Genomic DNA, 17272 nt, shown 5'->3' on the forward strand with positions numbered 1-17272 from the left:
TTTGGAGAGTGAAAACACACAGGGCTGTTAAAACTCAAGATTCTTTGCCATGAACATGTTTAAATCAATGAAAAGAACTTGTGATCACAACTAATTGATGCTAAATAGCAATGTTTCTAAGATTCACTTATCCAAATCCAATTATGTGTTAAAAATTAAACAACTCCACCAACCAATTTTAGATATAATAAGTCAAATAACTTTGAGACACTTAATTGGTCTCACAAACAGTTAAGAAAACTTGAATAAGGCATTAGTAAATGCAAGCAGACATCATTTCACAACTTTAACCCATGCATATTTTCCATTTGGAATTCCATAGTGTTTTATTCTACATTTGTTTGAAGTATGTCCCTTTTTCATACAGTAAAAGCAACAAACACCATGTAGTTTGGTTTTTACAATTGTTCCTTTTTCAACCCAAACTCTACGTGTTCTCCTACTTTGTGGTTTCTTAAGTTGATGCATGCTTTTGTTTCTAACATTGCTCTTTCTAAAACCATTTTGAACATGTAAGACAAACTTGGTTGCTTTAGAAAGTAAATTTTCAAGTATGTTAATGTTAAACATGTGACTTTTACAAGATAAACATTCAACAGGTTGTTCATTTGCACTAGACTCAGACAATTTAGTTTCTAGATTACTAACTTTATTTCTTAATACCACTTCTTCATCTAAAGCTTTCTCATATTTAATTTGCAAATCCTTAAAATCATTTTTTAGAATTTTATGAGCAGCGTCTAGTTTTTCAGATTCATTTAATAATTCAAGAAATGCCTTTTGTAAATCAAATTCATCACTTGACTCAAAACTAGAATCACTTACTTAACTTCCTGCATCATCAGAGTCAGCCATTAAACATACGTTTGCTTCCTCTTCTGACTCAATTGAGCTTGAAGTACTAGAAGCATTTTCTTCCCAAGCAATGTAAGCCTTCTTCTTCATGGGAAATTTCTTTTCCTCACTTCTTTTGTTTTTAGGACAGTCAGTTTTTACATGTCCTCTTCCTCCACATCCATAACACTTGATGCTTGATGAAGCTTCTTGAGTTTCCTCTCTTTCTCCATGATGTTTATCCTTTCCTTTTGCTCTCATGAATTTGGAAAATTTCTTTATCATGAGGTTCATGTTTTCCTCATCATCAGAGTCATCATCCTCGGTTCTTCTTGAACTCTTTCCTTTTGAGATTTCAGACTTAAAAGTTAAGGTCTTCCTTTTACCTTGATCCTCCTCTGCTGTCAATCTATTTAACTCAAGCTCGTGCTAATGAAGCTTTCCAAACAATATTGGCATTGACATTTGATAGAGATTTTGAGACTCCGAGATGGAAGTCACCTTTGGTTGCCAAGACCTGTCCAATGGTTTTAGAATTCTTACATTTAATTCATCAGTATCAAAAGTCTTACCCAACCCTGTCAAATGGTTTACAATGTGTGTGAAATGCTTTTGAACATCAGAGGTTGCTTCTCTAGGCTGCACTCTAAACATCTCGTACTCCTGGATGAGCGTGTTCTTCCTTGCGTGTTTCACATCATCAGTACCCTCATGTGTGACTCTGAGGACCTCCCACATCTCTTGTGTTGTCTTACAAACTGAAATTCTATAAAACTCATCAAGTACAACAGTAGATGAAATAATATTGCGAGCCTTAATATCAAATTAGGCTCTTCTATTTTCCTCAGGAGTCCAGTTAAAGTATGGTTTTTCTACTTCTACACCATCAACAGTTCTTTTAGGAATATAAGGACCATTTAGTACAGCTTCCCAAATGCCTCTATCAAAAGACCCCATAAAAATTTCTATTCTGACTTTCCAGAAGGCATAGATATGACCAGTAAAAAGTGGTGGTCTGTTGATATGGAAGCACCCTCGGCATATACTTGATTTTGATGACCGGCCATTTTTAAAAATTTTGAAAGAATATCAAAGCAAGCTCTGATACCAATTGTTGGAACAACCGGTACCGATTTTGCGCAGCGGAAATATTAAAACAGAGTTCGATAAAGTTTGTTAAATACAAAGAGCTTGTTTGGTCACTTTTAAAAAAAATGGTTCCTTTAATTTTCTTATAAACTTTTTATCAAACAGTTGATGTGCTGAAAATATAAAGAGTGTAAGGAGTAGAAAAATCACACAAATAATTTTTATCCTGGTTCGAATCAAAAGATTCTACGTTTAGTCATTAATCACTATGAATAGTGATTAACTTTTTCACTAAAACAGTTTCACGGTTACAATGAAAGTGAATAGAAAATAACAATAACAAAAACACCTTCCTTCGACAAACGAACCAGAAGAGCTTCCTTAGACAAACGAACCGGAAGAGCTTCCTTCAACAAACGAACCGGAAGCAACAACTCTGCCAACTTGAAGAGAACCGTTCCGACCTTTGACACACAAAGCGTGAGCTTCTCCTATTTACAAGACTTGACAAGAGCAGGAACTGGCACTTGAGAACTTCCTTAGATTTCACTGTATTCTCAAATTCGCAAAGTTACATTCTAAAGTGTTTGGCAAAGGTATATATAGCCTACTGGTCCGAAACTGAAAAGACTTATTACAACTACCAGAGATAATCGATTATTGTAAGTGATAATCGATTATATGCGAGACTTGGAACAGTTAGGATTTTTAACTCTTCAACTGTTCGGCTCGAGTTCTTCATCTTCTGCTGCTCGGTTTGATTTGGCACAGACTCCTACCGTTCGGTTTAAACCTTATCACTTTCTGTCGTTCGGCTCAATTCGTGTTCGCCCAGTGTTAGTGACCGTTCGGTATTCAATTGGGTTTGGCTAATGTTCAACTTCGTTCGGTCTTGTGAGTGTCCGTTCGGTCTTGAACTGTGTTCGGCTAGTGTTCATCCTGTGTTCGGCCTTGAACTGTTATACATCGTCCAGCCTTCAACTATTACATATCGTTTGGTCTTGACTGATAGTGATCATTCGGTCTTCAACTGCTGAGTCACCGTTCGATCTTAACTGCTCGGTTCTGGTGTCTTGTCTTATACAGAAATGCTTTTAAACTTCATACAACAAGAGTCTTCATATTCTTCACTTTGTAGCATCATCAAAATCATTAACTTCAAGACACCAATGCTCCTCATTGGTAACAAGAACGACAACGGCGGCACAAACAAAACAAAGGACTTACGGCGGAGCGGCGTTGACGGTGGTGGAGGCAGCCCTGGGAGAGAATAACGACAGTGGCGGCAAAGGCGGAAGACAAAGGCGCAAGGAGAAGCAATGAAGAAAAATGGTGCACAGGCGCAACATAGCGAAGAAGAATAGAAAAAAGAAGTAGCGCGAATGAAAAGGGCTAGAAATTTGAACTTATTAAGTTATACTACCTCGGTTGTCAAGAATAATCCAAGCAATAGGGCACTACGGTCTTGTTTATTCAAGAAACCGAGGCTTATAGTGTAAATAGAAAGACAAAAACTCAAGCTTATATGCCTCGGTTATCAAAAGAACCGAGGCCTAAAAGCTTTTTGACCTCGTTTCTAGTGCTACCCGAGGTCATTTCACTTGGCCATAACTCTCAAAACGTGTTGCCGACTTGACTGACTTGACGTGTTGTAGGCGTGTTGCAGGCCTTTCTACTTCGGTTCTGCGTGCAACCGAGGCAGTATCACCTTTTCATACACCTTTCAGATCGTTTCAGACGAAAAGCTAGCAAGTTAGGTGATGTTTAGGCACCAGTTCCCTTTGCAACAGAAGTGGTAGCACTGTTATGCACCGGTTTAGTGTAAACAGAGGTCTATTGTGCGAGTTTAAAAGCACATTTTGTACTAGTGAAGGACAAAGGTGTAACATACATCAAATACTAAAATTTAATACAACAATATATATACTTCCAAGTATTTGATTAAATTAAAAACACTTATAATGGAGCTACAATCCAACAAAAACAAATACTTCAAATTGTGACCATAGCAAACTTTAACCTTAGCAACAATCCAACAACAACAAACACTTTAAATTGTGACCATATTGAACTTTAACATTAGCAGTGAAAATGTTGGTATGGTATAGCAAAAGATAATAACAAATTTACACTAGTAAAAAAACAAATTTTAACTCGCGCATTTGACACCGGTTTAGTTGGATCTGAAGCAAAAAATGGTGCCGTGACATTTTTGTAATTTTTTTGAAAAGGTATATGTCTCGATTAAAAACGAACTGATGCCTAAAACTGGCGTGGTGACATTTTTGTAATTTTTCGCAAACGTATATGCCTCTGTTAAAAAAGAATCGATGTCTAAAATTGGTGCAGTGGCATTTTTGTAATTATTGCAAAAGTCTATGACCTCGATTGTTTAGAGAATCTAGGCATAAAATAACTAAAAAAAATTATTTTTTTAGAGGGTTTAGGCATTGGTTCTTTATAGAACCGAGGTCATAGACCCTTATTGCATCGGTTAAAAAAACAAGTGAGGTATAATAACATCTATTTAGGGTTAAATTTTGTGAACAAATGCATTTTCAAACAAAAGCTTTTGTGTTTATGGTGTGCGATGCTGCTCTCTTTCTTCCATTTTCGTAGCCATCCTCTTCAACTTTTCGTGCTTTTTTTCTTTCATTTTACGTTGATTAAGTGCTTAGGTATGATTTTCTTTCGTTTTGACCGATTGATTTTGTGCACAGGTGTTCTTCAGCTCTTTGAATAGACGCTTTAGGATGTTCATTTCGTTTCGTTTCAGTCCCAAACTCACCTTCAAGGTTAGTTTCGTTTTAGGTTTTTCAAGTTTCCGTTTAGTTGATTGTTCCTCATACACCATACACATCAAAACATTGGTATATGTAAAACTGAGAGTATGCTCAAACGAACACTAAATGAAATGAAAATTTTTATGGAGAACCAAAAAACATGAAATCCCCTCAAAAAAATTTTCAGCTCAAAATTCAAAATGTAACTTTTTTAATTTTTTTTAAAGTTTGAAAAAAAACAAAAAAACAACTCTCGATAAATAGAAAACAATGTTTTCTACGTTTGTTTGTGTTTCTGGGATTTTTTCATATGGTTTATGTGATACAGAAACAATAATTTTTTTTAAATAAATATACTTTAGACCGCGGTTCTAGTAAAAACTAAGACAAAAAATTGTCTATTACCTCGGTTCTGGATCCAACCGAGGCAATAGGCCCTTTAATTAATTAATTTTAAGGGTCTACGACCTCGATTCAAACTAGAATCAGGGCAATAGACCCAATTTTTTATTTATTTTTACTTGCTTTACTGCTTTGGATTTTTGAACCGAGCAAAGTCTTGACTTTTTACTTCGCCTGAATATACCTCGGTTGCAGAACCGCTATTATAAACCCAAAACAACAGAGGCAATATCCCTTAGTTGCATTAGTGATAATGTGATTTACCTCATGAAGTCCATGTTTATTGGAAACATTGATTATCCAAGTCTTGATCATAATGTGGATGCACATGATTGATACCTGTTGAAGTGTCTGCATTTTGCCTTTCCAACAATAAGGTTAATTGTCACTTGATCAACTTCATAGCATATTTCTTATTTGTTTCAGCCAAGCCCTCAAATGTTGCATAAACTATCTCATCAACGACAACTGCTTTATGATATGTTTTAGTAGCTCTTAGAGTGTTATTTTTTTACTTCTTCCTAAAGTCTCTTTATCTCATGCAATTGTTCCTGTGTTGGAAGAATTGTCCAGGATAATGTTGAAGGTTGAGTGAGGAATGACATACCATGATGAATGTTGGTAGCCAAGTCACCAATGCCATAAACTCTACCTCTCCACTTCCCTCTAACAACATCTTTCCAGTATTGAATCCTTGTTGATGTTATAGATTCTATCGAATTATATGATTCTTTATCTCACACACATTAAACATTATACATGCGTAAACGTTATCCTAAACGCTAAACGTTACTCTAAACAGACTTTGCATAAACGCTAGTACACATACCATGCTAAATGCTAATGAACGTCTAACATATTAAATGCATGTACAAATAGTACTCTCTTGTCTGTTGTGTATATTCTCTTTATCTGTACAACTCATAAAAGGTAAAAGCTTTATTCAAAGTTTTACATTAAATATGAAGAATGTTAAGAGATAGCAATGTTTCCTCAATGCCTTCTGTTTGACGGATCCGTACAAGCAGCACAATTGTCCCTACAAGAAACAACATGGCACTTGACCTTGTACCAAAAGGATACACACCTACGTAAAAGTCAATGTTTCTAAGTAACAAATCTTTTTCAAAAATGCATATAGAAAGAAGATTACATGAACAGAACATCTAGTCAGTTGGACTAGTGTAAAACTAGGAGTGTTAATATTTGTTTGTAAATCAAGAATGGTAAAACTTGTATAGTCAGTTGGACTAGTGTAAAACTAGGAGTGATTAAACTTATGTAATCTTTTAAAGATTACTGAAACCCCTTAAAAGTACTTAAAGACGAACTAGACATAACTCAGTTTGGAGTAAATCAATATAAAAATAAGTATTTTCTCATCTTATCGTTTTAAAAGTTTTTTAAACACTTTTCTAAAATCCTCAAGTGTTCAACATTATCTGCAAACCGTTTAACCCTCATAAATAACATCTAAACTCCATTTTGAAAAAGTTTTAAACTTTATTCAATCCAATCCTCGCATTTCTAGAGTTTAATTGTGTTTCATATGCAACTTTAACATTAATTTATAACAATGTAGAAATTTAAACATTCGTGAGATGAGAATTACACAACACTCCTATTTAACTAGCTTTTAATTAGCCTATAATATTATTGTGAGCCTTTGAAATTAATTTATGAACACTAGAAAGTTACACAACACTCCTATTTAACTAGCTTTTAATTAGCCTATAATATTATTGTGAACCTTTGAAATTAATTTATGAACACTAGAAAGTTACACAACACTCCTATTTAACTAGCTTTTAATTAGCCTATAATATTATTGTGAACCTTTGAAATTAATTTATGAACACTAGAAAGTTACACAACACTTATATAACCAGCTTTTAACTAGCTTATAATGTTATTATTATGCAACTTTGATATTAATTTATGACAATGTAGAAATTTAAACATGCATGCAGTCAGAATTGAAGTAAAAAATACTTTAAAAAAGTAAAAAAAAAAAAAAAAACTATGCAAATGAAGACTTTATAGATATAACTGACATTAATAGAAAGTTATATTAATACCGAATCCGTTAAATCATTTGAAAGTGAAAACTATAAGAAAGTGAAAATTTAATTCACTACCACACATGTGGGAAAAATGGGCCCAGCTTACATGAGGAAATTCCCTACCCGAGTTAATTTCTCGACAGATATTCCTTTGATTCTTTATCAATAACTAGATCGGGGTTTTCAATTTAAGTATATTATAATATTAAAATATAAGAATATTAAAAATATTAAAAATATCATTTCATGCAATTTTATCCGAAAGATTTTGAATTAATGATCAAAAAATATTTATATACTACAATTTAAAAGTTAAAAAAATTAGGTGATGTATTTTTTTTATTACATCTGAAAGCTAAATAAATCATTTTACATTGAACAATTTAAAATTTAAAATTTTCTTTTAGACTGTTTAATCTGAACATATATTATTATTATATAATACATTTTTTTTCTAATTTTTAAATTGTCAAATTTAAAAATATATTATAAATTATACAGTAATAAATTATGTAATTTGAAAATACATTTAAAATTTCGTTATTGTTGAATTGGAAAGTTTATTTCCTTTGGTTTATTTCGAAGGGTGAAAAGATAATTACCATAAATTCTCAAGAGGCAAAATGGATATTTCAAAGAGAATTGGCGGTGTAGGAGAAACGCAGAGCGGTACAGAGAGCAAATAGTCACTAATTTTCAAGCAATTGGACTCCTTCAAAGTCCAACTAACGGTCCAAAGAAGGATGTTACTCCCTCCACCACCACCCCTTCTCCCTCCATCTCTCCACAAATTTTGTAATGACAAAATTGTCCTTTTAATTTTTAACCTTTTTACTTTTAATTTTATTTATTTACCAAACCCTACATCCCTGTTACTCTCTCGCGCACAGCCCCACCCCTCCGCTTTCTCTTACTCTTTCTTGTGAGATTCGTCGTTTCTTCTTTCCACCTCCGTCACACTCTTTTATCTCTTTCGGTGAGACTTCTCACCCCAACTCTCCCTTTGCTCTCCGTTCGTGGTGGTGTGATAGTGTGGTTGTTCGTGCTCTTCGTGATATGGCTCATACAATAATCATTTCAAATTTCTTTTTAATTTCGTTCAGTGAATCATTAAAGTTATTAAATCATCCAGTAGTAACAGAAACCAAACACAAATCAGTTATCAGTTCAGAAGGTAATTTTTAAACTGTCGAATAAAGAGTTTTTAACAAGTAATAACAAATAATCTTCCTCTAAGTTCTAATTGTAACATCAACAATCCATCTGCACAGATAATTTTCATTAACAAATACAATGGTATAGCCAAGCAAGTTCTTCCTACAAAGAAACAATGACCTAAAGTCAACCAGAGACCCTATCCAAAACACACTGAACCCTACAATTAACAAGAAACCAAGTAAATCACTAAAAGAGGAAGAAGCACAGACCAAGCCAGACTTGACTTTTTCCAAGAATTCACTTTCTTGAAAGCCTCTAAAGAAGAATCGTGCTTCTCAAACTCCTTGAGCCTGATCTTCAATGCACGAATCGGCTCCCAGTCATTCGATTCACCCTCGCCTTCGTTTTTCCACTCCTCCGAGAAACTCAACCTCCTTCCCCTCTTCTCAAAATCCATAATCCCATCTTCCTCTGCCAACACAATAGACTTCTCTATCACGGAAAGGTTGATTCGAATCCGCGACCTTGAGCTCCATTTCTCCAGAACCCTCTTGCTCAAATCGGGTGAGGAGTAGGCGCGTCGAATCTCCGACAGCTTCGGGCATAGACTCTTGACGAACTCGATCTCCCTCGGCGGTGGAGAGCGCATGGCCGGAACTGAGAAAGACGACGTTGCGAAATTGAAGAAGTTCTCGAGCTCGCGGTCAAATGACGTCGCTAGGTCTTTGAACGAGTTCGCTCGGTCACGCATGAGTTGGATATCAGCGTCTGTTGAGTCTCGAACCTCCACGGATATGGCATATCCGTGAACGGATGTGACACATCCGTTTAATGACATATAACGACAGATCTCACAAGAAAAAGTAAGAGAAAGCTGGGGGTGGGGCTGTGCATGAGAGAGTAACAATGAGGGATGTAGGGTTTGGTAAATAAATAAGATTAAAAGTAAAAAGGTTACAAATTAAAAGAGCAATTTTGTTATTACAAAATTTGTGGGGAGGTGGAGGAAGAAGCGGTGGTGGAGGGAGTAACACCCTCCAAATAATGATTCAAATGGTTTTGGAAAATCTTATCATTTGAAAAGCATGATAATAACATTCTTTTTCCAATTAGAAAATGTAGCAATATAACGTTCTTTTTATTCATCACTCTTTTTTTCTCTAAAATCCTTTTAGACAAATTTTAAATACGAGAAACATGTATATTTCCATTTTAACCAACATGAAACATTTTAATTCAAACTAAATGATAACAAAACATGTTTTTATTATTATATTTTTTTATTCTCTCTTTCTCATTGTTATTGTTTTATATTAAACTTTTTTTATCTTTTTAATTTTTCTTCTTTTTAGTGTATATATATTATTCAATAATTTAGTTATTTTTAATTAAATATCTTCTTGAGAAAAATTTCCAAGTTCTTAAATAAAAACTAGCTATATGGTATTGTTCTTTGCAATGAGAAGAATTGGGAGATGCAAGTAGGTAGTTGGATTATGGTGACTCAATGAGACTATGAGTAAGAAAATTAACTTATTTCATTTTAGATGATCAATAAAAGTGGCTCCAACCCTAAAATGAATCTAGAATTATTTTAATCTTATCTGAACAACTTTTATTTTGATTTCTTTTATCCAAACTACACTGCTATTGATTTTTTAATTTAAAAAATACGCATTTGTACTTTACAATGAAATAAAATATGTTCTGTTTTAAGATAGCATAATGAAGAACTCTTTGAAAAAAGGACAGAATTTCTTATAATGCAAAACAAAGTTGAGATTTATCTCGTCATAATGATATTTTATCTTAACTCTAATTTTCTGTAATTGTTTATCAAATTTTCTATGTCCAAAAAAAAAGAATGTAAGTCTATTTATTCCCTCTCACATTTTATTTCTTTTGTTTCCTTTTTATGCTTTATAAAGACTAATTATTAATTAAACTTTTTATCTTACAACTAGTTTAGTTCTTTGCCTTATATTTTACATTATTATTTATTCATTTATACACATCATTTTGAGTATTTTCCGTGCCTGCCAACTAAAAGTAAAAATAGCATGTGTAGAAATTAAAATAGGTTAATTTTAAAATATAAATGTTGAAAAATGCTTTTTTGTAGTTATAAAAATCATATAAATAATTAAACCTAAAAATACTAACCTTTTTATTTTTTTTTACTTTATTGTTGTTTATTTAACCACATATGATTTAGCAATCGAGAATGGAAAAAAAATCACAAACAAATTTACAAAACAAGGTGAATTATAAATATAAAGGTCATTCTCAGAATTTGTAATCTCAGTACGGACAATCGACCTAAATGTTTTTGCTACTGGTATTAACGGCTGATAAAACATCAAGGCAAAATAATATGACTAATGTCCTAACCTAATTTTGAAGCTTAAATTATTTTTCGTGTTCAAAATTATTTTGTTAGGATGACTAAATATCTCAACCTATCATAATTTGGAACTTTGTATTTATTGGATATGTTGTTCCTCTTTATCTTCTTCTTGTTTCTATTAGGTATGTTAAGTGCTTAGGTTTTTCTTCTTATGTCGTATATTCTCTTTTTCTTTAGGTTTTTCTGTATCATGTTTTCTTTTTCAATAATATTATTTTCTTCTTATTGTTAATAATATTTGTAATATGGTATTAACACATGCAACACTTTGACACAAATTTGACATATATGTGGGAATATATATTTTATTTTTAGTGTCTTTACTAATTTCAAATCTAAATCGATTCTAAATATGTTACATCTTTCTTAATAGTTTGTATGACTTATTCTCTCACATATATGGTTAATCCCGGTGTTAAATGAGTTAAATGATGTCCAAAAATGTACTTCCAGACTTTTTTCCTTTGTTTTTTTATAAATGATTCATGTTTACAATTTTACAAAACCTGAAAAATAGAAAACTAGCAAATGTAGTACAGTTTGATATTTCATATATCAAGAACACATTTTCAAATCTGTTTAATCTAATCAAAACTATAAACTAAAGTTATCACAAGTAAAAACCTGAAAAACCATGTGAATGTGGCTAGCACATATTTGTATGTGTAGTAGTAGTAGTAGTAGTAGTAGTAGTAGTAGTAGTAGTAGTAGTAGTAGTAGTAGTAGTAGTAGTAGTAGTAGTAGTAGTAGTAGTAGTAGTAGTAGTAGTAGTAGTAGTAGTAGTAGTAGTAGTAGTAGTAGTAGTAGTAGTAGTAGTAGTAGTAGTAGTAGTAGTAGTAGTAGTAGTAGTAGTAGTAGTAGTAGTAGTAGTAGTAGTAGTAGTAGTAGTAGTAGTAGTAGTAGTAGTAGTAGTAGTAGTAGTAGTAGTAGTAGTAGTAGTAGTAGTAGTAGTAGTAGTAGTAGTAGTAGTAGTAGTAGTAGTAGTAGTAGTAGTAGTAGTAGTAGTAGTAGTAGTAGTAGTAGTAGTAGTAGTAGTAGTAGTAGTAGTAGTAGTAGTAGTAGTAGTAGTAGTAGTAGTAGTAGTAGTAGTAGTAGTAGTAGTAGTAGTAGTAGTAGTAGTAGTAGTAGTAGTAGTAGTAGTAGTAGTAGTAGTAGTAGTAGTAGTAGTAGTAGTAGTAGTAGTAGTAGTAGTAGTAGTAGTAGTAGTAGTAGTAGTAGTAGTAGTAGTAGTAGTAGTAGTAGTAGTAGTAGTAGTAGTAGTAGTAGTAGTAGTAGTAGTAGTAGTAGTAGTAGTAGTAGTAGTAGTAGTAGTAGTAGTAGTAGTAGTAGTAGTAGTAGTAGTAGTAGTAGTAGTAGTAGTAGTAGTAGTAGTAGTAGTAGTAGTAGTAGTAGTAGTAGTAGTAGTAGTAGTAGTAGTAGTAGTAGTAGTAGTAGTAGTAGTAGTAGTAGTAGTAGTAGTAGTAGTAGTAGTAGTAGTAGTAGTAGTAGTAGTAGTAGTAGTAGTAGTAGTAGTAGTAGTAGTAGTAGTAGTAGTAGTAGTAGTAGTAGTAGTAGTAGTAGTAGTAGTAGTAGTAGTAGTAGTAGTAGTAGTAGTAGTAGTAGTAGTAGTAGTAGTAGTAGTAGTAGTAGTAGTAGTAGTAGTAGTAGTAGTAGTAGTAGTAGTAGTAGTAGTAGTAGTAGTAGTAGTAGTAGTAGTAGTAGTAGTAGTAGTAGTAGTAGTAGTAGTAGTAGTAGTAGTAGTAGTAGTAGTAGTAGTAGTAGTAGTAGTAGTAGTAGTAGTAGTAGTAGTAGTAGTAGTAGTAGTAGTAGTAGTAGTAGTAGTAGTAGTAGTAGTAGTAGTAGTAGTAGTAGTAGTAGTAGTAGTAGTAGTAGTAGTAGTAGTAGTAGTAGTAGTAGTAGTAGTAGTAGTAGTAGTAGTAGTAGTAGTAGTAGTAGTAGTAGTAGTAGTAGTAGTAGTAGTAGTAGTAGTAGTAGTAGTAGTAGTAGTAGTAGTAGTAGTAGTAGTATGGTAGCCTACGGCCAACTGTTCCTTCTAGAATTTCTTTTAAAAGAAAAGGTCATTTTTTATTTTTCTTCAATTTATTTTGTTTTTTTTCTTTTTTTTTCAAACTTTGCAAAATATTTCACATACTTAGACTTTGAATTTTGATCTAAAATTTTTGTGGGGGCTTCTCATGATTTTTTTATGCTTTTAACAAATTTTCAAGTTATTAATTCTTTTGAATATACTCACAGTTTTACCCTAAGTTTGGATGTCTACAATGGATGAACAACAAACAAGTTCACCCATACCAATATCAACAATACCAACAAGTTCAACTAATTTATAACCCATAAACAACAAAAACGAAAGTTCATAAAAAATCCAAAACGAAACTAACATTCTTAAAGGTGGGTTCGCTGCCAGAATAAAATATTGTCGCCATTGAGGGAGAAAGGAGAACACATCTATGCTCCAAAGAGTACATGTGCATGAAGCCAACGGTCAAAATAAAAGAAAATCATACCTAAAGTAGTTAATCATCGCACATTTGTTTAAAATGAAATAAAGATTACATGTGTTGGTCACTAAAAACTTCGTCTAATAAGGGCTTGAGTAGAGAAGAAGGTTTTGCGCAAAGATAAAGTGAATAAGTTTTCACCCTTTCGTCCAAATTTTTAACGAATTCACTAACATATAATATCTGAAAACTAATATTCCAACGTCTTACAGCTCTTTAATGTTTGAAACTAGGACATTCGATGTCATATGTGGGTACATTTTCACCTTTGCACCAAACATTATCATGAAATTTATCCAATATGACGTCGAAAATTAATAATTTCAACATCTAAAGAGCATATAACGTCAGAAAATTTTAAATTTCGGCGTCTAAATTGAACATTTATTTACAAAGATGCCACTGATCATTTTTAACGTTGACTTTTTCATATTTGGATGTTGAACGAGACAAGTTAAAGCTTAATTTTGCACTAGTGATTATTACGACTAACATCTATATGATTATTCTTTAAGAAATTATGAATAGTATGATAGGATGCATGGTCAACCCAAAAATGCCACTAAAACAAAGTAAGTTTTATGATAGTGTAATTAACAGTGAGAACATAAGAAGAATAATTGGGGATAAAAACATATAATCCATCCTTTAGGAAGCCATTAAGAATTATTTGCTTTGTGTCATGATGTTTCATATAACAATCATTAAAATGCAATTCAAAATATACATGATTATCTTAAGCAAATTTGGATACAATAACTAAATTATTTTATATGTGAAGAACATGCAAAGATTTTTTAACAATAGTGGTGTAGTGTTTGAGGACTATGTAAAAACAATAGAACCAATGTGAGAAATGGACATACCCATGCCATTACCTAATTTGATAGAGTCAATACTAGTATAGGATTTCTTGTTTGAAAAGTTATATTGATCATGTGTGATATGGTGTGTTATACCAATATCTGAAGAGGCAAAGTGGGTCGAGTCACAGTCAAATTGTGAAGCTTGGACTCTTACGCTCTTAAGTAAAAGAGTTATGCCCTAACTAATGACTATAACTTTTGGCCTAGTGGTAAGCGCTCCATCCAATAGGGTGGAAGGATTTCCTAGAATTTAGGGAGTATCATCTTGAATTTCTTAGGAACAAAATTGAGATTGATTAACATAAGGTTGAAAATCATGATGAAACTTGTGTCAGCATTGCAGGACTACATAGCCATATTTATTGTAGATTTTGTTAAGTTTATCAAGGAGGAGGTTCACTGGAGAGACACAACCCCAATGAGACATAAGCTTAACCACATAAGAAATTGGCACCACTATCTACCCAAAATCTTAAGACAATGGGTTAATGGGTCTTCACCTCTATATGATGTTTCACTTTCTCATTTCTACCCAATGAGGAACTTAGACTCACACTTGGATTCCCAGCTATCTCTCCTCAAGGGTGAGTCCTTTCCACATTGGTACACTCCCCCATAGTAGAAGCTTTCCCAAGAACGAGTATCTCTTCTCGTACCATCGTTCATCTTAATGAGACACGTTTACTTGTAAGCCTTGCTAGGAAGACTTTCAATATAGGGACCATATTGTACTTGTCTAAGTCAGTCACCAAAGACTAACCATCGACTCTGATACCACTTGTTAGGTTTATTGAGGAAGGAAGTTCACTCGGGAGACACAACACTAATGAGACTTGAGCCCAACCACATAAGGGATTAACACATTCTCTACCCTAAGCCTTAAGGTTTTGGGTTGAGAGTGGTGTCAATCCCTTATGTGGTTGAGCTAAGATCTCGTTGGTGTTGTATCTTCGTAGTAAACATCCTCTTTAATAAACCTAACAGATTTGACACTATTATTTTGGTTGCTACTAGGAAGTTCTTGTTGTATTCTTATTATTTGGAAATCTTGAATTCTTGGTGAAGAAGGTTTACCAATTAGAGGTTCTATTATTTTTCTGGTGAGATTAAGACCCTTTTATGGTTATGTAATTGGTGGCAAATCCAGAGGTGATAGTATTGTTGATGATAACAAATTCAACTTGTTTATATTTTTTCAGATGCTCTTCTTCTGATAAGAGAAAAGCTTTTATTTCTTCAATAGTATATGGGTCACTACGTGTGAGGATAGACATGACAAAATTGTCATATTCTTCTGAGACCATCAAAAATATCTTCAACATATTCTTTAGTGGAAAGGAGAGATCCAATGGTAGTCAAAGTGTCTATAGTCTTCCTGATGTCAAGAAGATAAACGACAATGTTTCTATCCTTCTTGGGTTTGCGAAGTTGAATCTTAAAAAATTTGACCTTTGATCTTGATTGAGATGCATGATAAATATGCAGCTTGTTCTAGATCAAAGAAGTGGTAGTAAGACCAATCATTTGTGTGAGAACAGATGTGTCCATAGAAGCAAGGAGTCAAACAACCAAGAGTTGATCTTGTTACTCATACTGAATGTAGACATGATTGAAAATGTTATGAATAAAATCTTCAAAAGCGGGGTATTTTGGTGGTGTGTCTTGTCCATCGAAGAAACGAAAGAGTTGTAATTGTTTTATGGTGGCAAGCACTTGTTGTTATTAGATCAAGAAATTTTTAATAGTATGCTTGAGAGATAAGTGTATTCAAAGTATATGGGTGATAAGATGAGAGAACAATGAAATTATCTTATTTGGGAACGGAAGAAAATTTGGAAAAATCATGGTAAGAAACTCTGATTGTCATGTAAGAAAAGAGAACATAGATAAAAATAGACAAAAGAGAGCAAAACTATAGAAAAGAAAGAATATTATTGATTAAATAAAAAATTATAGGGAAAAAACTAGAAAGTACATATAAAAAAGAACTTAAATGATATAACTAGAATCAATTTATCTTGTGTTGTCACCCTTTCAACTATATTATTTTTTTTCTTTCTAGTATATTGTAATAGTAGTATTCACAAAATTAATAATAACTTGTATAGATGCAAAGTACATCATTTCTCAATAATAAGAAATATATAAAATCTAATGATGAAGATTTATTGGAGACATAACACTAATGTGGGACATTTGATACTAACTTTAAACTTACATAAGATAATAGGGAATCCTTTCATATTAGTATTTTTATTTGATTTTCTAACAAAAGTATAGTTCAAATATATTATTAAGTTATATTTTCTTGAAGGTATTGGCTAATGAGGTATAATTTAAATTTCTATAAAATATACTAAAAGCATGATTTAGTAACAATGATACAACTTTCCAATTCAACGTGCTGTGTCTCTTTTCTGTTTATCTCCTATAATTGCACACGTACGTGTGCAAGTTTGTATATAAAAAGATTAAAAGGAAGTCTAAAAGAAAAGGCAAAGTAAATGATATAAAGTGACAAAAAGTATATATAGTTTTTATACTTTATGAACGATTTATGTGGCACTTTTTAGATCATACTAAAGTCACTCCAAAGGCAAAGCAATGCCGTTAACAAAGGCTTTGTAGGTCTCTTTCAAGGACCAAATGTCCCACCCCATATTCTCTTGTCTAAAATCTTCCTTTGTCTTTCGGTTCTTATGTTATAATAACTCACATTTTTGTTGTAAGCATGCATGAAGGACAACTTTATGATTTGGATCTTTGGCCACACTCCATAAACTACCAAAAGAAAAAAATAAAAAAAGGCATCCCTAGCTAGCTAGTTCCTTTCATTTAGTTTAGGGTAGTTGGGGACTTGGGGAAAATGATGGTGAACTAAATAGCTAAATTCATTTTAAATTAATGCTAAAAAAATAACACTAATGAGAGGCTTTGCTAGACAAAATTCCATTGATTCTTATACTTTTAATTTTACTTAAGAATTAAACATTTGGAAGTATTTTAATAACAATATGATAGACTAGCAACATTTATTAAAATAAACTCTCTTATAATAGTATTTTACAATTTGGAGTTTAATCAAGCTTAAACTTTACAAAGCACACTTGTCAAATAAATCAGTTTTATTTTTAATTTAGTCATTGATTTTAAAATTTAGTGTAGGTAT

This window comes from Vigna angularis, chromosome 2, assembly GCF_016808095.1.
Source record: "Vigna angularis cultivar LongXiaoDou No.4 chromosome 2, ASM1680809v1, whole genome shotgun sequence".
In the NCBI taxonomy this organism is placed as follows: domain Eukaryota; kingdom Viridiplantae; phylum Streptophyta; class Magnoliopsida; order Fabales; family Fabaceae; genus Vigna; species Vigna angularis.